Raw genomic sequence first — 26,308 nt, 5'->3', positions numbered from 1 at the left:
CAAATATTTAAAACATTTCACATTCTCCAGTTGTTTTTGGTCTATCTTTATTGTGACTGGGGTTGGTTGTCTCGAAATTTTCATTACTTTTGTTTTTTCCACATTCATTTCCATGCCGTAGCACCTTCCAATTTCAATTAGTCTGTCAATCATGCCCTGTAGCACAGTTTCTTCCTTAGCCATTAACACAAGGTCATCTGCATATTTCACAGTTTGAATAATTTGCCCTCCTAATTTGATATATAATGTAAAAAATGTCATGTATAATTACCAGTAGTTATATTTTCGCCTTGCTTGGCATTCTGACTTGTAATAATATATTTCGTTTTTTCTTGGTTTGTTCTTGCTACACCATCCATTACGAGGAAGGCTTCCTTGAGCGAGGGCTGGGATCTTTCTATGATGATCTGTCATCTGCATGTGCCAGTAACTGGACAGCCTTATAAAATATTGTACCATTGGTTTGTATGTCAGCATCTCTTATTTTCTCCAGAGTAATATTAAAAAGAAGACAGGCCAGTGCGTCGCCTTGCCTGAGACCATTCTTGGATGTTACTACAGCTGATAGGTCTGACTGTTTTCTAACAGGGGATTTAGTATCTTCCATTGTTGTCTTCTTCCATTGTAATAAATTTAGTAGGAATTTTCAGTTCATCCATCGTTAAATATAAATTGCTTTCTAGTATTTACTGCATTATAAGCAGACCTGAAGGTCCACAAATAGATAAGCCAGTGTCACTCAGAACTCTTATAGTTTATCCATTGTTTGTCGTAATTAAAATTTTTGCTCTGCAGTAGACCCGTGCTTTCGAAATCCACACTGTTAACTTCCGATAACCTTCCTGCATGCAGTGAAATTCTCATAAATAAAATATTTGATAACGGTTCATAAGCTGCATTTAGAAGACCTATTCCATTAGGTCTTCTTCCTTTTTATGCATTGGGCAGACAGTGCTTTTGCTCCAGTCTTCAGGGATCTTTTCCATTTTCCATATTTGATGAATGATATCATGCAGTATACCGACCATTTCTTTCCCACCATACTGTAATAATTCATAGAGATATTGGATTTTCTGACTTATCCATCGTCCTCGTTTTGAGATAACTAAGAAAAACACGAAGTTTCAGAAAGTGGATCTGTTTCCGTCCTCAGGTGAGGGAAAACGCCTATTCTGTTGGGTCCCTTAGAAAGGGCTAGCCTCAATCACTGGACAACAGATGTCCCAAAACGCAAAGGTTATAAACACCCAGACCAGGCTAAGTCCATGAGAGCTAATAAGAATAATATACATTACAAATTGTTCCAAACACGTACAAGCATGGAACCAGGATAGATAGAGCCGTAGGTAAAGTCCGAAAACCCAATATCTCTGTGTGTTATACACCATCGTCAGAATCCTATAATAACTATTTAATAGTTCTGCTTGCAGATTATCTAACCCCGGATATTTTCTAGTCTTTAGTTTTTCTATTGTATTTTTAGCCTCTTCCATTTATTGTAGTCTCTCTATTGTTTCTTCGCATAGTGGCATATATGCATAGTATTGCCTGACTTTGATTTTGATTTTGCGGTCTTCAGTAGATTTTGGAAATAACTCCTGCCATCTCCTTAATATTTCTTCCTTCTCACTAATAATCTGACCTTTGCTTAATGTTAATCGAGGTTTATAATCCTTCCTGATTCTCTTAATTTCCTTATAAGATTTTCTAGTGTGATTCTGGTTCATTAGATGTTCTGCTTCTTGAAATTTATTATTCTCATATTGACTCTTTTTTCTTCTTGTACTTTTCTTTTCATTCTTCCTGATGATCCTCCACAGAGGCTCCGGTGTAACTTCTCTGTTGCATTATAGTGTATGCTTTAGTCTTTTTTTTTCACTTGCAATCTGGCATTCATCATCATACCAGTCATTATGGTGTGTTACACCTATATTTCGTAGCACTTCACTGGCTACTTATGTATTCCTCGGGATATCTTATCCCACTTATCGTTAATGGAGGCATGTGGCCCAAAGGCCAATCCTAGATTCTCCCCCAATTTGTTTTTACACTCCCCTGTTGTCTCTAGTATTTTTAATTTTCCACCTTCATATCTAGCCCCTTTTACCCCTCTCATCTTTTTAACGGTAGATATTCTGCGTCGCATTCGTGAAACAGTTGGTTTCATTTATGACAGTTGTGAAGTTCAAAGATGAGGTGGCCTCGTATTTGAATGATGCTCGTGCAAAGTCCTAGATTGTTGAAATGGGTCTTTTCGGTGAATTGTGAAGATTCCAAAATAGCACAACTGTAGCGTGGATTTCGCTAGAAAGGGCTCATTGAGTGAAGAATATTGCGAGCTGTCTTAAAAATTGAAATTTTATGGAGATAGTTCACATCTTCTTCTGACAATTCGTTTGAATGATAAATGCTTGTCGGAAGTTAAAGCAGTTTCCTGGAATTTCGAAGAAGTCATATAAATCTCTGTAATTTATAACCGTCGTTATTATCTGCCGTCAAACAAAATAAACTCTCCTATTGGCTCTGATTTTGATGTCATCACCCTTCTGTTTTGCGCATTATGGATTAGACGTTGGAGAATGGTGAACTGGATTCCCGAATGGAAACGAAACTGTGTCAGGTTTTCGGGAATTACTGTATAACAGTAGTATAAAAACAAGTCATTTTGAAGTTAAGAGATAATACCGGTAATTTCATATTACTACATGACCAATGAAGCAATGTTTATTATTCCAATAAGCACTAAAGACACTCCGTTCAGTTTCTCTTATATGCGTTTAATTAGAAATAATTTAGATAAATACAGAACAACAAACCTTAATATTAGAACCCGGAGGTTTGACATTAATATAAAAGCGAGTCATGTGGTCCTGTCCGTTTAATTTTAATTTATTCCGTTTAAGGTAATTTTTGTCTCACTTCCCTTACTGTATAAGGTATATAAACCTAAAAGGTAAGGCAGAATTGTCCCTGTACTTAACTAATTAAGCGCTACGCCATGAAGGTGTATGAGGAGTGGATGTATAAATCTACATTTTCTTGGCCTCGGCACTAGCTAGATGTGAGTGGTCAGCTTCACTCTCCAGCCGCTTTACCCCCGGGAAAGAGCCCCTAGTACCCATTGAATAGGAGGTTAGGTGGACCTCCAGAGCTGGTCTGGACGACCCGAAGAGAAAATTGTTTACCTTATCGGGACTCGGAATTCCGACCTCGGTCTTCCAGGCCGTAGCCAGCCATTATACCGACTGCGCCATCCCGGCTATAAGCCTATAGGATGAGAAAGACCGCGTGTCAAGCCCCCCTCACCCCCCAAAATCTTACCATCAATGATACGACGAGTATGTCCCTGTGCGATCGTTTGAGATAGATAGCAACACTAGTGCCACAGTCAGTGTAATATCCTGAAAGTTTCTGTGGCAGTAGATCTCCGAGATATAATGTACGGTTTTAGTTGGCTGTAAAGCAACGGTGTGGCCGGTCACGGTAGCCGAGCGGTCTAAGGCATGCACTGTCTTCGCTCGCTCGGAAGCCGGTATCGTGGGTTCGAATCCCACTCAGGGCATGGATGTTTAGTTTGTGTGTGTGCGTTTTTCTGTATTTGTGTACAGGTAGAGGCCTTGCGACGAGCTGATCACCCGCCCAAGGAGTCCTACCGTATGTATAAAATCTAGAAAAACCAAAGTGAACGGAGAAGTTCATCGAGGTAGGCCTAGCCCACTGGGGCTGTAATGCCAAGGAAAAAAAAAAGCAACGGTGTGGCAGCATCGGGACCCTTAATTAAGATTCGGTTTGATGGCGGTAACTGATGAAACATTGGGGACAGTTATAAGATGTGTTGGAGTGAAGATTATGAATGTATTTACAGTATGTTTATGGACCAGTCTTACATAATAACAGTTGTAATACGGTGACGGTGGTGAGATTTTGAAATGAAGGCTGGAAAATTGAATGCAGTAATCATACTAGAGGACTTCGCCCACAGAAATGAGTCAGTAAACTACATAACTGTTAATGTGTAATTCTCTTTAAGCCATGAAGATGGGAGGATTGAAGTAAAGTAGCATAAGTTACCAGAGATTGACACTAGTATTTGTACTTGTGCTGCTGCTACCACCATCACCACGCCTCCGTCTTGGAAGTATCTCCCTTGCTAATATTCTGAACAATAATGCAGTTACATACAGTAATAAAAGACCCCCTCAATGTAGGGGTAATGGTAAGCAGCCCCGTGAAGACGGGAGTAGAACGAAATATGCCTCACAGAATGGACGGTGTTCGACTCAGTATTAGTACTATAATGACCTAGCAGTTACCACAGGCCTTAAGCGAATCATCATTTACAAAGGTTCACAGTGTTTTGGTCGGAATTCTGGTAGGCTGTTGAGTGTTTCCTTAATGTCTGCTATCAGATGCCTGTGACATCAAGAGCTTAAACCGCTACACGAGTTTGAAAGGTCTTGTTTTTCTTTTAACAGTCGCAGTAATTGATATAAGCCTTATGAAAAGGTAGTTAGGAGCCTTGTTGTTCCTTCCAAAAACATATATACAGTATATATCGCCGCTGATACGAATGTCATATTGTTCCCCCTGTTGCATGCACCGGCCTCTGCAACTCAGGCGACTGTCCGACTAGAGAATATTCGTAGCGTGCAACCGCTGGAGCAGGTGGTTAAACGCTGCGATTGCTGATACACATACAATCATACGATTGATGTTAGAATGATTATGGGATGAAAATTCTTATTATGAATGAAGCTTGTGTGACACACACACACATGTTATATAATGTGGCGTATTGGCTACGGGTTGAGTTGTATCGAGTGAATGGAAGTTACAACAGCAGGAGAAGTAATTGTGATACTGCAGATGGCAGGAATTGTGAATTGTGTAAGTGTAAGGGCGCGTGTGCAATAAATTCGCTACATCCAAGACGGCGTGAAGTTATTTGTCGCGTTACAAACACCCAACACGTGACAGTATGTTTATCCATACGTTTAGCTGGAGGAATAGAGGGAAATCTCGGTATTAGGTTAAACGTCACCGCATCTGTTCAGTGGATTCTGTAGAATGACATTACAAATGGAGTTAATATGAGGGTTGGAACTTTAATAGTGGCAACTATTTATTTACAACCGATACAAAATAGATGCATGTTTCGAAGTTTTACTGTCCTTCAGTGTAGTCACCAGCATTGTGTACAACCCGTTGCCGGCGATGTAGAAGTCGTAGGATACCTTTAGCAGCGCCTGTTGTGTTGATAGTTCGAATGGAGCGGTCTACTGCCTGAAGAACCTCTGGAACAGTTCTGAAGCGAATGCCACGAAGTGGTACCTTCATCTTAGGAATCAAATCGAAGTCACAAGGGCTGAAGTCCGGGGAGTATGGTGGATGGTACAGCACTCCCCAGCCCCATCGATCCAATAAATCAGTCACAGCTTGCGGTGCATGCGGCGGGGCATTGTCCTGCAAAATGATGGGTGGGTTCTGCAGAAAATGTCAGCGCTTTTTTCTCAAAGCTGGTCGCAGGCTGTGTTCCAAAAATGAAAAGTAATACTGCGCATTGATGGTCTGCTGTTGGGGAACGGTTTGCGTTAGGATAACACCATCACAGTCGTACACGCCACACTTTGGCGTCCCTCGTTGAAGGCTTTTACCCACCTTGCCACTGTTCTGTAAGGCAATGCATATTCTCCGTAAGCCTCTTGAAGATCTTGATGACACTGTCGTGCTGTACGGCTTCTGGCACATACAATCTCTATCCAACTCCGTTGTTCCTGTTTCGAAACATCGTGACAACACGAGGATCTGTTCTTCTCGTCACTGCGCATGCGCGTGATGTGGGAAGGAAGAGTCCATTTGCTCTGAGGTAAGGTAGGTATGTAACTAACGTGTGGTATAGTTAGTTAGTTATTAGAGAGGGTGGGTTTCCCCATGCACTTAGACCTGTAGTGGTCCATTGTGCTTCCCTGTATGATTTCTACCAGTCTCTATATCCTACCGGTATTGGTGCTTACCATCAGTCCCGCCCAGCCAGCGAGACCGGCTCTACTGGCTGAGAAGTATCTATAATGCTTCCCCCATCTACCGGAGGTATTAGTGACTGCTGTTGGGCGGCAAACGTCCGCAATTTTGGTTCAGTGACCTCCTTTGGAGGTGTGAGGTTCTTTTACGTGCCGTAAAGCTACGACACGGGACCCACGGCTTAAAGTCCCTCCCGGAGGACTTGTTCCCTGAATTTTTCCGCCCTTAAAAATTCGACGACCTCCGCCGGGTATTTGAACCCGCGCACTACGAGTCATGAGGTGGGAACGTTACCTCTAGACTACGGAGGCCGCTAACGTGTGGTATAAGCGACATTATTTGGTTCCGTTGCATGGCGTCTCTACAGCTGTGTTGCCACTATTAAAGTTCCAACCCTTGTACATGTTATGCGAATTTTAATCTGATACAGTGTGGTTCCCAAATAGAATTAGATTACTAGAAATAATACCATTTTGATGCGTTGCTTTGAGTGTTGTTAAGAACGTAGTATGAACAACACACCGTTTTGTACCCATATTCGGACAGAGTTCATAGAGACATCTAATTCGCTCTACTGTATGTGAATCTTGGAAGTCACAAACCCTCGCCCGCTCTGAGGAATTAGGTGTATTTGATTGTGTTGTGATTGTTCAAGTAAGACACACTTTGAATTACGTTGCGCAGTATGAGGCATAGGGCCGTAGTTGGAAGTGGAGTTATGAGCTCCTTGAAGACACATATAGAATGACTTACTAGCGTTATCATTTCGTTAACCCCTGCACCACTTTAATCTGCTTCGAGAACATTGTTATTTGATGTTAAACATTAAATTAACATTTATTTTGGTTTTGCAACAAAAGCTTCTGAAGTATAGAGATAATTAATTGGAATATAATTTTGAAGTAACTGAATTCCATAAATTAACTGAAAATAACTCTGCTTCCTAGTAGCCCCCTTAGGCGTTCAGTGAATGAAGTCAGAAATGTAATCGAGTTCGATGTAAACTCATGCATTCATTCAAGTTGCTGAAGACACTGGACGATGTCAGAGTTGCCTGTGGATGTGTGGAGTTCAGCACGGCAATAGCTGTAAGCATGTTTAATCAAGTGTATGTTGCGTATTTACTCCGGCTCGATAGAGCGTGAAAATGACTTGGCTTCCGATCAACCCAGTAAATCATGTGGACGTACAATCAGGTAATAGATCTAACGCCGGGGAGGGAGTGCTTCTCGTTACCTTTACTTGGATGAAAGAGACGCTCAGACTTCAGGTGGGCAACCCTAATAACTGAGTTGTTATGCTTTGTATAAACAGTGTTTTGTCGACAGATAGTTTTATCGTAATTGTTGTTGATATCTATTTGTTCCTGCAGTTCAATGTACCCCTTTTTTTCCGGTAGGATTTTTTTTTTGTATATTTCGTACAGACATTTTTAACATTTTTTTTTGCGCTTGAATATTTCAGATTTAATGGAATTAACTCTTGTTTCATTTCTCAGCATTGTAATAAGCTTGTTTAATTTTCGTTTAAGATTTCAGTTTTTCATGAAGAGTGTGCCGTTGCTCTTGTACGTATCCACATAAGTGCCTTATAATCTGAATGCCGTTTATCGTATTAATCGTTTTCGATCTATTCCTTATACTTGCGCTTCTGATATGATCTAAGTGAATTGAAGCTATCGTCTTAAGATTCGTCTTTGTCGTATCACTATTTTATTCTTATCCCAGCACCAAAATTTAAGTTTAGTAGGCCTACGTAACTCCTGGTGTTGCTACTGTAAAAGTAAAAGTATCCCCTTAACAGGCCCAAGGTTGTGAGATGTTCCCACATTTTCTAGACAGCTCACAGATGGCGGTAAGGTTGTCAACCTTACGCGCCGGCCGGCCCTTAACCCCAGGAATATTCCTGGTACTCATTCATATTAAAGGCTGAGTCGACCCCAGGGCCATAGTGCGGCTGGAAGGATTAGGTCAATTGAAAATATCCACCTCATCGGGATTCGATCCCGTGACCTTCCGGGTTGTAGCATAGTGCCTCAACCAACTAAAATACTCTATCATGTATCATTCTCTCTTCAGTTGCCTGCCAATGTATCTTAATAGATGCATTATATTCTGTCAAATTTTCTTCAAAATCAGTGTTATCTTAATTCAGTATATCATGTACACTTTAATTTATTTAGTTATTTATTTTGTTTATTTATTTATTTTTTATTTTTGTTGATATTTGTAATCTAACAGGTTTTGTTCCCAGATATAACATTGCTTTAAGTTTCATCGCCCGACATTTTGATTGTTTACCATAGGTCAGATTTTACTATATGATCAAGATGCTTAATGTCCCTGAAAGATTATTATCTTCGTGAACCAGCAGGCCCTGATTATACCTGAATAACATTTTGAGAATTTTCTGCTTACAGCCCACGTCAGCTGCGCTTTACCTTCTAAGTGTCCATGTTTTAAAAGTGTAAAGGAATTATAAAATAAAAATTAGAGGTGATAGTCCACGTCCGTTTCCAATACTTGTTGCTTTACTTACAGTTTTAATGCCATTATTCAAATTCGTTGGAGGTTTACAAAACTGATCATAATGTAAGTTTGTCGCATTTCGATTTATTTCTAACAGCGAACGAACTTACCGAAATTGGAAAGGAAGCTTTCTCGAAATTCAGATGTTCCCGTGATAAAAAGCCTCATATTCTGGCTTCAGCCCCTTCCGATTTACGTGTTAATGACACTGTAATTCTAAATTCATGGAAAGGAGAAACTGAAGGTAGTAGTAGTAGTAGTAGTAGTAGTAGCAGCACTTAGAACTACCATAGGAGTAGTGCCTCTGTAGTAGTACTACTACTACTGCGACTATTCTGCTGCTGCCACCACCAGTATTCAACTACCACATCCTTAACCCTTCCGATTTTCGAAGAATTCGTGGGAATTTTTGTTATGTTCGTCCTATGTTCTTGTTGGTGTTATAGAAAGCACAAAGAATATTCACACCAGATTTTTGTACATGCAGTCTCATTGTACATTACCTTTCAGTGTCCAAATAAGCACAGTGGTTCATGAATGAAGCTGCCAAAGCTGACGTTGAAATGTTCACCATGGCTGTGTTTTTGGAGAATCGTGTTCTAGAATCAAGACAGGGAAATTTGGTCTATAAATCCCAAGGATTCAAGAATTGGTCTTTAATGAACTGCTTTGACGATGCTTCCATTTGAGTAATGGAACTGTTAACATGAGAACCGAAAATTTCAGGTTGTGTCATTGCAATATTAGTTCAAATTGCTGCAGAGTATACAACTTAATAACTCGTAGTATTGTTTAGAGCATTATTTGCCTTTTCTTATAATTGGAAAGGTTTTATAGCAAATGGCTGTATCTATGTCTACATCGGTTTCCGTCTGATGAAGAAACGCCCGAAGAGGTCATGAATACTAGTCAATACCAGTCCCCCTTCACAGCTATTTTAGAACAAGTGCTTAAATGTATTAGAAGATCAGTTTCCACGAGATGGTCCAACAAAACTTATTTAGAAAAATAGCGACAGGATTCTAACATTGACATGAGTTGTCCCGTCATCTTAAAAGAAAGTGGACATGCCAGACACTGACTTGTAATTTAGCGGATGGTAGTACTTGGTTACTGAATGTATGCTGTGGATTCATCTCTGTGGTCTACTGGTCATAGTTCCTGGCTACATATTCAGAGGTCCCGGGTTCGATTCCCTGCGTTACCAGATTTTCTGAGAAGTAGTGTGTCTGGAACGGGGTCCACTCAGCCTCGTGAGGATAATTGAGGAGCTATTTGAAGGAAATAGCGGCTCCGGTCTAGAAAACCGAGATAAACGGCCGTGGGGATCCGTTGCGCTGACTACGCAACACTATATCCTGTAAAGTTGGCACTGACTTCGCAGACAAGCAGCGGTCGCTCGGTCGGTATAGTTCACTTGCGGACTACAGGCCACGGAACTATATATCTATATATATACATTATGTGCATACGTTCATAGATACTCGTACATACATACATACCTGCATTTGCTTTAACCCATTAAAAGTTCGGTCGATTATTTTCTGCGGAATAGGGAAGTGGAGGGTGCAATGCATGTATCGCCAGTGTATTGTTTGCAACATGTCCGGGGTTATTTCGTGCCATGTTCTTTCTTCATTTCTTTTCTATAAGCTATGCTTTGTCCAGTTGCTCGGTCTCAAATCCCGGGTCTTACCTTTCCAGGAAGTCCGTACTTCTCGGCTACTCCGGGAAGAAGACAGTAGAACAGGTTTCCTGGAACGTGCTCCTTTCTTTTCCCATCACTTCGCCGCTATTACGACACGAATAAGTATGTTAGTCCTAATTTGCTTACAAAATTAAATGTGTAAGTATGATCGACAACGTTGTTCCCTTTCTTTGTAAGATCGATTGGCATGCAGTTAGCCTATAAACCACATGGAGTTACAGACCTGTGTCAAATCGTTGTGCGGCGGCCAAAATGCAATTCTTAGCCATGAAATAACAGGTCATGGACATGACAGTGTAAACTGTTTCAAGAAATTAATTACATATGCACGATGTTTTTGTTTAGAATGTGAACGCAAGTAATTGGCGTAGCAAGTTATATGTACTTGTGGTATAATGGTAGGAGTAGCTGCCAGAGCCAGAAGTTTTGTACTCGCCGCCGTCTAGCGCTGAGTTTAAGAATGAATGGAGCTTTAGTACCACATCCCCGTACATCTTGCTGACATGCTGCTTAGACAGCTTTGTATTTCTTATTGTTAATAACTAGGTTGTTATTACTGTGTGTGTGTTTTAAATGACACGTTTATGATAATGCTTCAGATCGAACTTAACTTGAAAATAAATGTTCAAATTATTTATTTTTATATAAAGTATTCAGACATCCGTTTTGGAAACGTATATGTAAACAATTTTTTTTTGCCCGGTGAGAGGTTTTCTCTGAAATGGGTTTGAAACCCCAACCTTCCCAGTACTGTGGCTTTAAGATATAAAATCAATCTCTCTTGTAAGATTTGAGGCTTTCACGGCGGTGACTATGAAGAAAGCAGTCTTCTGTGATTTTGCACCGTGTATATGTGGTGTTAACCGACGTTTCGGAGGAACGTATCGCCTCCATCTTCAGGGTAGAAGAAAAAATATATAAGAAATCTGCAAGCAAAGAGACCGTAAGAACCGGTAAAGCAGTCTGCTTTTACCGGTTCTCACGGTCTCTTTGCTTGCAGATTTCTTATATATTTTTTCTTCTACCCTGAAGATGGAGGCGATACGTTCCTCCGAAACGTCGGTTAACACCACATATACACGGTGCAAAATCCCAGAAGACTGCTTTCTTCAATCTCTCTTGTTTGCACATGTATGTATTACCTTACCTTTTTCATTACCGACAACTTTCATTTTCAAAATATGAGCGTAGCCACGTCTTTCTGTTGGCATTCTTAAATAAAAACAAATTATAATATTTCTTAAGATGTATCACTTTCATTATTGATATGAATTAATGGAATTTCGGAATGCGTTATTTAGAATGTATTAATGTTCACATTATGCACATATACAATTATGTATGCATTTTTAGCGTGGTTGCTCATTATGTTTCTTTTTCAAATCGTATCAAATTTATGGAATGACACATTTGCGAATATGTAGTGTCGGCCAGCATGTGAAGAATATCGCGAATTACAAGCGGAGAAGGATGATTGAGTACCCGCTATATGTATTATAAGTTGCTGTCGATGCATCTTATTCGAGAGGTGAAGAAAACTACCGTAAATTATCGTTATAGATGATCGTCATGACTGAAGTACAATCCAATTACCTCTCAGATACTTACGTCGAAGCATTGCACTTGCAGGTTGTTGTTATTATTATTATTACTCATGGAGCTGAGCCCTTCTTGACGAGCCGTCAATTCTGCAGCTACTCAAAATTTCCCAGCATTTTATGGAACCCGAAGGTCCATTACTGTGTTCACAAGAGCCCCCCACTGGTCCCTATCCTGGGCGAGATCAATCCAATCCATATCATCCCATCTTATCTCTCTAAGATCCTTTTAATATTGTCCACCAACCTACGCCTTAGTCTTCTTAGTGGCCTCTTTCTTTCTGACTTTCCCACCAATATCCTATATGCATTCCTCTTCTACCCCATTCGTGCTACATGCCCTGCCCATCTCATCCTCCCTGACTTGATCATTCTAATTGTACTTGGAGAAGAGTACAAGTTATGAAGCTACTCATTATGCAGTTTTCTCAAACCTCCTGTCACTTCTTCTCTCTTCGTTCCAAATATTCTCCTTAATACCTTTCTCAAACACCCTCAGTGTTTTTCCTCCCTTAATGTCAGAGACCAAGTTTCACACCCATACAGAGCCACAGGCAAAATTATAGTTTAGAAATAAAATTGTCGAACTTCTAATCTAACATATCCTTTGGCAAAGAGTACGTGTGCCGGATAACCTTTGAAGCTTTTAGCAAAATTTCTGCTTTCGTGGTATCCTTGCCAGATTCGAACGTCACAGAAAATACAGTAGTACTGACTTGTATTCATGCTAGTGTATCGTCACATGCCTCAGGCGATCGCTGGGCGCATCGTTATTAGCAAACTGCCTCTTACTCATCTGTGCCAAATTTGTATTGATAAGTTACTACCACCTCCACCCGTTACCTTTGCGGAATTAATAATTATAACGAGAAACAAACTATATACATCACTCGCATTGACGGTCCTTTGATCTAGACCAGGGGTGATCAACCTTTTAGGCAATTGGGCCACTTCTTTTCCTGGTTGCAAATTTCCCCTCTCCAAACTAGGTGGGACGTGTAGAGTAAAATGGAGCACAGTAGTATGAAATTACATTTATTAATTTTTCGTGTTTCTCCTATTTTAAAAGTGTTTTTAGTTTTATTATTATAATACTACAGTACATTATACTAGTGTTTTTTTTTCGTGGATGAGAATTTAATCCAATTATTTGAGTTTTCGATTATCCGAACCACTTTGTCACTAATTAATTCAGATAATCGGCGTTCTACCGGAGTTGTTGATTTTACGAGAAGTCGCATACGCCTTTGAGATAACTCGGCGCATTTTTAAAAACTGACGGGTCTTCACCGCCTGTTTTTAGTGCCTGTTGTTGAAACCACATCCTTCCAAACAAAGAATTGTCTGCTCAACAAAGTCAAATTCGTTGAAACCACAAAATTAAACAGTTACCGTGATGATGTCGATTTTCGTGGCTTGGGGCATTCGCCCCGTTTTTGCCGTAGGAACGTTTCTAGCTGTAAGTTACTGATCCGTCGTTCCCGAGATTAAGTGGCACATGTGCAGTAATTAGTAATGTTCGTTGATTATTACGAACTTTCTCACACTCCTTTGAGGTAGGTAACTGCTGTAATACTAAAACGTTGAGAGGTCTTAATGACGCATTTTTATGGTTTGTTGAGACCACGGCCCTACCAAATCGTGAACACGCTGCTTAACAAAAATTGGTCGAAACCACAAAATTAAACAAATAGCATGGTACCGAATTGAGGGGCCTGTGGCGTTGTCCCCGATTTGCCGTATCCAACAAACGGCCGTAATTATAATTTACTTATTGATACGTTAAAGGGGCTGTCTCTGGCCTGGTAGCAGTTGGTTGAGGCAAGTTATCTACTACCAGAACTTTGTCTGAAATAGTGCAAAGTTAAGAAATTTATGATATTTTGCGTTAGTGCCCCCAAGAGCCTGTGATTTGCTGCTGTTTAGCTGTGCATACGGATCTCTTCTTTCCGGAATACAGCTATTTTATCTGCCCTCTCAGTCATATTGGAAATGTGATTACACTATCCGTTTGCCTTCTCAGATATGCTTCTAATGTTCATATAATTTCCAGTTTGTACGTAGTATATAGAATTTAGATGCCTTTTCAATGTTTTCACATTGGGTAAATGTAATGGATCGTGGATTCAGATAGTGAATACGCCCATCTACTTCCTTGCAATGCCTGCAGTAACTTACAGTATGGTTCTATGCAGGTACTGCGTATTATCTCAGTGATGCACAACTTTCTTTTTCGAAGCACCACATTACGAGGCACTGTTTGTCTTCGGGCCATATAATGAACACTTTATAAAGAACAGCGTAATTTTTATGTTATATGTGGGAACATTGTAACTGCTTTTGTTGAAAAATCCGAATTGATTTTTAAACTCTTATTCCATAGAAAATTATGCAAGAAAAATTAAGAGGAAGAGACAGTTTGAAAGATCGAGTGTAGATGTGAGCGTGATATTGAAATGGTTCGTAACGGAATAGGGCATGAGAAGTGGACTGGATTCGTCTGTTTGTGGATAGGGTAGAGTGACTTGCTCTTATGAATACTGTATTTAACGTCCGGCTTCTATAAGGTGCGGGAAATTTATGACTAGCTTAGCACCTGTTAGCTGCTCAAGAATGTTTCTGCTGGAACATACAAGGGAGGTACATGCGATTTTAGTGAGGACTCCTTGCTTGGAAGGACATGGAGCTAACGAGGGAAGTACGTGCGATTTCATTGAGGACTTCTTGTTTGGAAGGACATGGAGCGTACGAGGGAAGTACGTGCGATTTTAGTGAGGACTCCTTGCTTGGAAGGACATGGAGCATACAAGGGATGAACGTGCTGTTTTAATGAGGACTCCATGCATGGAAGACCTCTGCGTAAGTGGGAAGACAACGTTGAAATTAATTCGAAGAACATATGTTGTACCAAATGAATTAATTTGAATTCTTTGACGATATTGTCACGTATTTGGGAGTGTGATTATTAGACGTGGTTTTGGATTGGATGATTGGATTTATTGACACCATATACGCATCATTTTGAACTACAGCCAGTTACACCGCTATCGCTGATCTACACCATATACAGTTCACCGTTCTTACACTCTCCACTAGTCTTTTTCTGGTAACGGATTTTAACACAGGAACTATAACAGTCTCACTGTAACTGCAGCACATATGAAGTCTTCTTTTCACGGACTAATTCCTTTCTTGCCATCTCTTCTCAATTATTCGATTGCCATCTCCAGAGACTCTTAATTCTGACAACTTACCTGTTGCTTCAAACTCTCCTGCTTATAACAACTGGGCATGAACCACATAGAAACACCGTTTCCTAACAATTCCTCTCTTGTTATAGGGGTGTGCCTACCTCACCGTTGCATAGAAACGGTAGTTCTTCTGTTGTTGCGTGCGTGTACATTTCCGCGGGAACCTGTTTACGGCCGTTGCCTAACAGCGAACTATTCCTGCTTTCAGACATGATGTCGCAATATTATTCGATAGATGGATCTTATCGTTTGCACTATTCCGACGTACGAATTGTGGAAGGAAAGTTGATTTGTGTGTCGTAGTAGTATCACATCCCGTAATGGCAGAGTACCATCTGTGCTACCATATTTAGTTTTGGATCATTTCACACCTCCCAGCTTAGTTGCTGTTCTTATGCCAGTGAAGGTGCATACCAGTTTATGTATGACTTAGTTATGAAATAGAGAAGATTGCTGTTGGAACGACCAAGAGATATTCTGAAATAATCTTCCAATTCTGAAGCGGAGGGACTAAGAAACACACGTAAATGAGGGTTCTACAGGTTTCGATTGGAGGATTCTTGATATAGTGTCTTGGCGCGAAAGTTGTGAATGACTGGCATTGAGGTCTGCTTGGCCTAAAGCTAGTCAACATCCCCATGTGCGTCTTACTTGAAATTAAGGTGAGCGGAATAGTACTGCTATGTTTGAGTGCAGTTGTGCTATGTTACTAATTACTTTATGTGTTCACTGATGCGGTTTGAATCACAAAAGAAAATTCTTGTTGTTGGGGGAGCTCAGTCTGTATAGCGACGGTTTATGGGCTCGACGGCCGGGGTTCGATTCCCGGCAGGGAATCTCTCAGCCCGGCTCTGGGCCTCACTCAGCCCCGTATCCAGTGGATAACGAGGGGTTTACCCCAGGGGTTAAGCTGCCGGGGCGTGAAGCTGACCACTGACATCCATCTCCTGCCGAGGTTAAGAATACCTCACTCCATACATCTTCAGGGCATGGTGCTTTAATTAAGTACAAGGACAACTTTACCTTTTTACCTTTGGATTTATCGCTGTTTCACCTATCGATTCGTCTTCTGTATAGTAAGTTTCTGGCTCATTTCTAAGTTACTTCTCATATGTAGAACCCACGCGTGAAGGAACTTCATCGAGATACACTGAGTGAAACTTGGAAAGAAGCATAAAGGAGTTTCTCGTGAACAATCCTTTACTTAAGAATCTACGCGGGAGAGTGAGGACCGAAGGTAGTGATGTAATGGTTACCATTGTGCCTGATTTTTAATCTGGATGTTCCGTGTTTGAATCTGTGCTCTGAAACTTGGTTGATTTTCCTTTGTGCAGCAACTAAAATGCTAGGATAGTACCTTAAGAGACAAAACTGTCTCCGTTCACGTCCGACGTAAGTATGTATGATATTTCCTTCCCCACCTTACCGCCATTCATTCATTGGAGTCATATGCTTCATATATCCAATATCAGTATCAGTGTTGAACATTAGAATGGTAGTTGATAAGAAACAAAACTAATGTGGTAACTTGGCAGACCGTTTGAAATCCAGTCGATACGTAGGGGATAAGCAGCAAATATGACTAATGAAGGCTACAGTTTTTTTTGACGAGTCTTTCTTCACATAGGCAGGTATATACAGAACTATACTGTAATTTTAAGTTTCTCTGCCAGAAGCTGGCAATGAATGATAATTTGTACTTGGGGGGCCCACATAGAATTTTATGTGGTAAACACTGAATACTGGAGTTACCGTGTCAAATTCGCAGTATGAAATCTCTTATATAACTTGTAGTTTTTACTGCAGTCAGATTAACAAACCTACCATGAATAGGAATATTAGTTGATTCTTAGATTTTATTGAAGTATATGAATGATAGATAAATCATACTATATTTACTTCTGTATGGTAAGCCGTTATAAAAATATAAAATGTGAAGCATAGATTGCTATACGCTTCCCAAACTTTATGTATACAACTCATTTGAATACATAGTTGTTTGACATTACTGCTTTATTTTTCAGATTTGTGAGAAATTAGAATGGGGAGAAGTGTTGGGTCTGCCCCCCGAGAGTTTGGGTGGTAAGCAGCCGACACCATATAAAACTAAAGTACTGTCAGAAACACATCACATCAAGAGAGCGGTCTTGGATCTGGCTGTAGCGGTAAGTGGAAATTTTGTTGCAAATAGTAGTAATTTCATAATTGAATGCTTGAGAATTTGGGAAGGGGGTTACAGCGCTGTCTGTATTACACTGAGAATTGCTGACTCAGCATTGTGTTTGAGCATTCAGGTATCGAACTGGTTTCTGTCGCGTTTATGGGAGCATTTTTTTTAATCCCTTTCTGTCCTGAGTAGGCTAGGGCGATCAGTAAGAAGTTCTGCAGGCGCCCGTGGATACGGGCTGTTCTTCGAGAAATTTATAGTTATCAAGCAGGCAGGTAAGTTAATACCTGTTTCTAAGGAGCCAGAGTGTTTTTATTACCGCGTTCACAGTTCCTCTCCGTAGCCAGTTCAGACTAACCCCACCTTTACATCATATTTCTTTAAGGAAAATTTTAATATCATCCAGTCTGTGCCTTTGTTTTCCATGTGTCTGTTTCCTTTGCCCATACCAAACCTTTGTAATTCGGATTTACCTCATGCGTACTTCGTGTCTCGCCCATCTAATCCCTGATTTTTCTCTCTACCAGTAGTAAGTGAAGGTACAGACCAGGAAATCCCATGCATGGTACTTTAACCGCGCATATAATCATCTTTTAATCATTTAACATCATGTTATGAGTACAAGTTATGCAGCCCCTGGGTATGGGATATCTTCCATCCACCTGTTAGTTTCTAATTTAATGACTGTTTGATTATTTATGATGCCTTAATGTATTCTTCAGCGCTTTGTATTTCAGACACGATCAATCTGTCTTTTACCTTGCAGAGACCAAATTCTACATTAGTCTTAACAGGTTTTTGGATACGACACGGGAATTTAAAATATATTCTGAACTGAATTGTGAGAACTACTACCCGAATTTAACTTCTCAATTCCAGCATGCTTATAATTTTGATTTGCTACTGTTGTCCACGCATTTTCAGTTTATTAGCCCTTCTTCCATTTCTGTTTCGTCTTCCATTTACGTGACGAGACATCAACCTGCAGTGTTCAGATGTGTCTGCTGGAAATACATCTACTGAAATGAGTGTTATCAATCATAGTAGTTGAGTTGGTTTAATTTGTCAAACCTCGTCCGGTAGCGNTGGCTTTTCACTCGCCCATAGTTTCTGCTAACCGAAGAGACCGCGATTTTCGTTAACTCTGCTTCGGTGTATCCCCCACCTTCGTGCGCGTGGAATATTTTTTTGTGGGTTATTTTACGTCAGTATCTGGGCTGTATAGCGTCGAATGGTAAGATTATTTGAGGAAGCCGTCGTGGCCAGATCCAGGTACTATTCCGCCGTTTTCCTAGAGGGACCGAGGAAATCTAGGAAAAGTCTCAGTCAGGATAGTCTGTGTTCCGGCCGAGATTCGAACCGAACATCTCCGGCAAACAAGCCCAGAGCGTTGACATTATATCACCCGGTTCGGTGTGAGATCATTTTGTCCTAAAGTAATAGAATCCTATGACAAGAACCGTCAACCGCAAATTTTCTTTGTGGGTTACTTTACGATGCTGTCAGTATCTAGACCCAGCGTTTCCCAGGTGACGTTCCACGGAATTCTGCAAGAAAATATCATTACAACATAAGAAAATGATAACAAAATACATAAACAGACTACATGCAGCGCCAGATTGGAAAATTCAACTTTCCAATATCAGACCAAACATAAGAAGGATTTGTGAAGAAGAAGAAACCACTTCGCAATGACAGTTGCAAAAATGTGTTATATAAGTTTATAAGCGTCATTTCTGACATACATGTGTCATGAGATACATGAAATATGACTCTTGTTTTTAAAAATGTGCAGTTAAATAGTATTGTGATCTCGTATCCTTGTTTAAAGCTTACTTCTTATTATTGTTACATATTTTTGGTCTAGTCTTTCTTAGTTTCATATGTTTCATAAGACTTTATTAGGGATTCCTTAAATATTTTTCGACTGCGAAAGTATTCCATGGCCAGATTAAGCTGAAAAGCACTCATCTGGACTACATACTGTCCAGTGATAGGATGACTGACTAGCTGGAAAGGATTCAGGAGTGAGTGACTGTAACCTAATCGAGACAATGTCCCATCATTTGCATAGAGGGACTGAGGAAAACCACGAGAATCCGTAGGATAGCCGATGTACAATCCGGGATTGGAACCGAGAACCTCTGATTGCATGTGTGAAGAGTTACTACAAGACCAACCTGCAGATCTCTTAGATGTATGAAATTTGTTAGGTTTTTCACGGTACTCAGTACTGCAATAGCGATACAAGTTTTACTTCTGCTGATTTTGTGAGGAAAGATTGTCTCGCCATATGTTCGTGTTTCCATGTATATGTCCCCTGACAACGTTTGAACAGCTTTACAGATTTCGGAGAGCTTTCTCTTAATGTGTTGCCACTAGTGGCCTCCGTACCCTTGTACTTCTAGTTTACCTGCGGTATCAGCCTGTTAGGACCAGAAATTTGCATTAACTACCAACGTGAACTCTTACACTTATATTGTGTTAAATAAGTTGTACATCGCATCGAATCATGTATGGGATTGACGAGAAATGCTTACAAAATTTATTCGGTAAACGTGAAAGGAAGAGACCGTGTGGAAGACCTAGACTTAGATGGAAGGGTAATATTACGATGGATGTTAAATACATGAGATGTGAGCATGCCTGTTGGATTCTTATGGTTTGGAGTAGGAACCAGTGGTGGGCACTTGTGAATACAGTAATTAATGAACAGTGTGGCTTTCTGGCTTGTGACGTCTTGTAGTTCGGAAAGAGACCGACGGTGCTCAGGTTGCCACTTGCGTCTGCTTACGTGGCTTTCTCTTCGACCCTGAAGATCGAGGAGAGTTGTTCATTAGAAACGTCGGGCCCTCTCCGAACTGCACGGCGTTGTAACTCAGAAGATCGTACCCTTCATAGTCACCGTGGCGAGAACTTCTAATGCAGCACGGCAATTAACGTTACGATTCCATAGAAGAGTAAAGCGACAGTTGGTCGTCTCAAGAAGGGTTCTTTTCCATGGAGTTAGTTAAATAAGTAGGCCGCGCCATAGCTCATGGCTTCCCACCGCGACAGCCCGGGTTCGATCCCGGGTCTGGTCAAGTGGGATTTGTGGTAGACAAAGTGGCGCTGGGGCAGGTTTTCTCCGAGCACTTCGGTTTCCCCTGCCAATCTTCATTCCACCAATTGCTCCACAATGACCCTCACCTATCATCGGGCTGGTACAATAGGCCAGAAGTGGCCGCAGTACAAGGGACTTAGTCCCACCCCACTAGCAATACAAATTAGTTAAATAAGTACCTTATTTCATGAATATGTGTCTCGTACGATAAACCCTTAAGTCAAGTGTAATAATTGTTAAGCGCCGTAGACTGCGCGAAACTATGATCGAGCTACTGTGCGGTCACATTTAATATGAATTTGAAATATTGCGATCTAAAAAAAATAATAAAGACTCATTTTGCGCAAAGTTTAGAATAATGCTGACTCAGAAAGTTCGGCAAGAATCATATATGTTATGCGAGGTCTTCAAGAACGCAGTCCTCGCATAAAATGCGACCGCATTCTATTACTCATAGTAACTATAGAGAGTTCTTTCGTACAGTGATTTCCCTATGTTTTTATCTGGTTGATAATCGATCTTAACCAGCCTTTTATAACTCAGAAAGCAGTTTGTGTTCGTCGAAGTATTGATGTTTTTGTCCTGTCTTTCGATATCTGATCTCATTGGCTGTGAGAGTGACATTACGTTCCTGAAGGTGTGGAGACCAAGAAGCCGTTACAAACTGTTCTCAGATAGCTCACTTCGCATACAGACGCATGGATACAATGGTGATAATGAGAGTTATTGAAGATGTATTCCATTTTTAGCTGCTGTGGATTTTCGTTTTATGAAACAGCACAAATCTTGAAGCGGATTAAATTCAGTAATAGTTCGAACGATTCTTTACACTAAATCTTACTTCTTCACAATTTATGGTCTAGAAACAGTGCTAATTCATGAGAAGAAAGTTATTGGTGTGAAGAATAAAACGAATTATTTGAAATGTATACAGTTTCCTACTGATGGAACCAGACTTTATACGCTCGTGTAAATATCTTTACTTCTCATTATTGTCCACCAGCGTACCACGCTTCGGGATATATTGTCTTAATAATACCATTGTTACTGTACAGCTTGCGGACAGTATCGGTAACTTTTTGGTTGGTAAATTGAAATATACAGGAATGTTAGAAGAGAACTGAAGACTTTAGAAAATGTATTGCGAGTAAACTAACCGACAAACAAATGTCAGCTTTACATTTTTCGGAGTAGTAACTTAAAAACTTACTCCTTCTCAACCTGTAACTAACCCTGACCACATACAAACGATATTTGAACCCGTTGCATGCTTTGTTAGGGTATTTGTGTCAGTGGACTCCACAGCTTGTAGAGGAGGGACATAAAATAGAATTTATCGCAGCGTCATAGGAAGAAGTCAATAGGCAGCGGGCTGGGAAGCTATGCCTTTGGTCCTCCACGACCAGTTCATCGTCCGGTCAGGTTCCCAATTAGGAATCTTGATACTACGTTGTGATAGCTGGGTGGTGCCGCAACTTGTTGAAATATTAAATTTTCTCCGAAGCCTATATTAAGGCGAGGCATTAACCAGTCTTGGAGGATATCCAAGTAAACAATTCAGGTTAAAGTTGTCGCAGTAAAGAAAAACGGACCATAAATCTTTTTGAACAGAGCACAGAAAACAGTCACTTTCGGACTCTCTCGCAAATGTTGAACTCTGGCGTGTGGATGTTCCGCCCCCATTTTCTCACATTATGGCGATTTACATAGCCTGAAATGTGAAAACTGGCTTCATCACCAACATAACATGGGATAGCATATCCTCATCTTCTTCTGTCCAGTAAAGGATTCTGGGTATACTATGGGTTAAAGGTGCCTAATTCACGCCTGTATTTTAATTTGTTATATTTTGTGTAAATTATTTCTAGTTGGAACTAAATACAAAGTTTTATTATTAAAGCCTAGGTATTTCTTAATACATTTCCGTGCGAGAGATTCGGAAACGCGTGGTGAGCTTCGTAATTCCGTGGTAATGGTATTCCATGACCGCAAGTATCCATTTGAAAAACAAATACTTTGGACTCAATGGTTGCAAACATTAACTCTTCTTCGTCACCGTTCAGATTCTGTGAGCGGAGTTCCTCATACCGTGTTCATCATCTCCAGGCAATCATAAAGTCCTTGTATTAAGATAGGACTTACATAGGAGGCACGATATCGTGACAGATTTTCCGGTCGCCTGAGAATCAAATAGAATATTTGTCTAAACGTTTTGTACCGCCTTTTTCCACCAGGTTTTCCCCTCAGTATTAAACCTGCCAGCGGTCCCCTGTTTCTACGCCAAACAGCTGTATACTAGGTTTCTGACTTGAGAGACTATCAGTCCGAAACTAAGATCCGGTCCTGCTTGCATATATCATATTTGGTTATTGAGTTCAAAGTCAGAAGGTAGAGTGAATGGTTTACCGACTTCGGCACTTTCAGACTTCTTGAGATTATTACACCGAGCTTTAAGATGTTCACTTGTCTTCACAGCATGTTGAACACGGAATTTCATAATATCTGGAACATCTGCGGATACTGCAGTCCCGCAAAGGTTTCCTAACAAATACTTCCAGGGTTGTGTTTTCATATTCCTTATACGAGAAGGCATGTTTGATTGGTGCAGCTTTACCAGATTTGGAATTTCACCCTTTATACTGTAGATTTCAACAAGTGAACTAAATAAAAAATGCTCTTCTGTTAAGTACAACAGTTTTAATAAATTTTACTGAAAGTGTCCAGTACTGAATATCAGAATTTTAGGAAAGGATTAGAGTCACATACTGGAAACAGAAAAACAAACATAATTCGAATATACGGCTTACAAATATTTGTACTGATGCACGTAACGCTGCCACCGGTATGCATAAGCCGGAAAAAATTACAAGAATCAGTAAAACTGACAAGCTGATGTACCTCTCGAGAACAGGCTATGAGTTAAGCGCCCAACACATTTCAGACCCCTACATATTTAAACACAACATGGCATAATTATGGAATAGATACTAATACAGTTAACTCTTATTAGGCGTTTTTACAACCACAGGCACAAAACGCAAACAACCATGTCGATTTCACGCAATGTTTGAAATTCTTCTCTAATTCCGGCTGACTCCATAAACTGAGCTGTAAGAATCACTCATATAGTGCATTTTGCACCATCTTTCGAGTATTCAGTCACAAGATCCGTAACTCTTGCAACACTCTGAAAGATATATCACGAAATGGGGGGTGTTACGGAAATAAGTGACGATACCCGAAACCTAGACTCTTTGTCGTCATCTGTAATTGCCTGAACCATATGCAGCATGTAAGGCTTCATGACTGATCGTTTCCGTAGTCTTCCTTACAGTCCGAGGTGGGACACCTAATTGTCGGCTAGCCCTGACTGTTGACTTTGTTCGGCTGCGTACATGCATAGTACGAAGTCGCACGTCAGTTTTCTTTTCACATATTCTAAGCCTAAACACAACTAATCTGTATTGATTATTATACTAAAGGCGTCTACTAATGAGTAGCCTCCTACAAGCCAATATTGTTTGATCCCACAGTTTGCTTATTGTAACTTTTACAGATTGCAAAAAAAAAAAAAAAATAGACATTAAAAGAAAAATCCTAAGCCTCCCTGGACACTTGCATTAGCACAAGCATCCTGTTTCAGAACATTGTTAATGCCACGAATAAATCTAATTTCTTCCTGGTGGATCTTTACGAAACGTGTTTCTAAATAAACGCTGCACAGATATGTCTGACTTCGTCTGTTCAAACCACACAAAAGCATTGTGCCTTTTCCGTTTTGACCCTGGTTTATTGAGGCTCTTATAATTAATTTAATTAACTTTATTGTTAAGACTTTATTATACTTACTTATTGACAGTTTTCATATTTGGATTATACATTTCGATGTTGGTTGAACCTTATTGTATTACTACGTTGTATTCCATTGTCTTACGGATCCGGAACGGTGTTTTATGGGAAATGTAGATTCCTATGCCGCCTGAATGCCCGGGTTCCTGACATGTAGTCCTTCAGTGGGTTTATACGAAGTGCCATTCCCACAAACTTGAATTAGAAATACATGTGGAATGCCCGTTAGGATTGCCTCCCAGTCAGGGCTCTGTAAGAAATTATGAAATTATAACATAGTACCGCGTTTGAAAACTTCCAGTCAGTGACGAAACGTATATATTCTTCTGTGACACAATATATTTGAATTTTGGGAGTTACGCCGCGAGAAGGCACAAGTAATCTCAAAACTGAGACTCACTCATCACCAAATCTCGGAACCGTACGGACTTGTGTAAGGCACGCTTCACGCTCAAAAGTATGAAGGAATTTTCCGAGTTTACGAAGATTCCGTTTCAATTTGTATATATATATATATTGTCACGTGTTGGGTATGTCACGCGACAAATAACTTCACGCCGTTTTGGATATAGCGAATTTATTCCACACTCGTTCTTACACTTACACAATTTACAATTTCTCAATCACTGCCATCCGCAGTATCACAATTACTTCTCCTGCTGGAGTCGCTGCCATTCACTCGATACAACTCACCTCATAGCTGCTGGACTTCAACTCATATTCGATACTAGTAACTGGTTCAATACTCACTACTCAATACTCCATCTAGTAACTCTCTCGTAACTCAGTACTCACTACTCAGTTCTCCTGAAGTCAGAGTCAAAGTCACATTGCGACTGACGGTCGGTCAGTCAGTCAGTCTTGGTGTCGAGCCCCATCTGGGGCTCATGACTAGATATTTATTACTCTTTGACAGTTTCGGTCTTGTGTTTGTGGGTCGTACTCTCTGACGAGAGGACGGGTCTGTCTTTTGTATATGCTGCTGACCCTTGCCAGCGCAGTCTTTCTCGGGTTCGAGTACTTTGGGACTCGTGACCATATTTTACTGTCTCAGATTTGATACTTCCCTTCTCGTCCGTTGCCTTCTATACGACTCACAGGGTCAGGGTGGAGGTATTCGAACCCATTCGCTGCTCCTTATTTAGGCTCGGCACGGACAACATAGAAAACACATTGCTGCTCGGCAGCAGATATCAGGTATTGTCACGTGTTTCAACTTACGCATTGCCTAGCAATAGTCGCTACACGGACTCGCCTGTTGCTTGACGTCACAGCCTAGCGGGGAGAGGTGTTTACCGAGCGTTTCGTAATGATGGGAGGAGTGGGGTTATGTGACATCATTAGTGGAAACGCAGAGTTCACGTGACCCCTACTATATATATATATATATATATAGGAAAGCAGGTTAGTACATTAATTTAAAATCTTGAACTTTGAGACTAACAGCCTCTGCGTCGCAAACCGAAAACTTTTTCCTTTGGAAAGAAGCAGTGATATTATATTCGTATGTAGGTGCGTTTACCGAACCCATGAATATAATTGATTTCGTTCTTGTGATGTTCAAGCGTCATGATCTCCAGCCCAGCTAGATGCCGATTTACACCTACATAACCGGCCTGCCTTCCAGTTTGTAGGTATTTACTCTCTGACCTCAAATTTACTTAGATTAATTTATTCCTTATTAAACTTTATCCATTTACGTGTATTCCTGAAATGATAGGGCGTAAAGTGTAAAGTGGGGCTGGAATCAAAAATCGGTCGCAACTTGTTTCGCCATTTTGATTGTTTATGCTGTAGCGATCCTCATAGAGACTTGAGGAACCTGATGCATTCATATGTACGTGTATGTGTATGCTTCCAAAAATGTAATATTGGTATTTGTATCTTGTTTAGTTTACTCAGGAAGTGTTCCGTTTGTTTTTGTAATGTCACCTATATGAGTCATAAATTATCTTTACCACAGGCTATAAGTATTTTTATTATTTCGATACTGTGTACTATAAGAAGAACCCAGTAGAAGACGGGAGCTTCCGATGCTATGTTGTGAGTTATTGTACTATTCTTTTGGTATCCGGATGGGCGT

The 26,308-nt window shown here is 40.4% G+C and overlaps 1 protein-coding gene across 3 annotated transcripts in view; it reads left to right on the top strand.

The window, feature by feature from the left end:
• Nucleotides 1-26,308, top strand: part of LOC111868233 (cytokine receptor) — a 474,286-nt gene that overhangs the window by 50,213 nt on the left and 397,765 nt on the right. For all 3 annotated transcript variants that reach the window (XR_004513445.1, XM_023858720.2, XM_023858690.2), the window contains exon 2: nucleotides 17,131-17,271. The gene's annotated coding sequence lies outside the window, so the exon portion shown is untranslated. The remainder of the gene's footprint in view (nucleotides 1-17,130; nucleotides 17,272-26,308) is intronic.

Source organism: Cryptotermes secundus, unplaced genomic scaffold, assembly GCF_002891405.2.
Source record: "Cryptotermes secundus unplaced genomic scaffold, Csec_1.0 scaffold166, whole genome shotgun sequence".
Taxonomy (NCBI): domain Eukaryota; kingdom Metazoa; phylum Arthropoda; class Insecta; order Blattodea; family Kalotermitidae; genus Cryptotermes; species Cryptotermes secundus.
The sequence above is the reverse complement of the archived record's forward strand: the minus strand, read 5'-3'. Positions and strand labels throughout refer to the sequence as shown.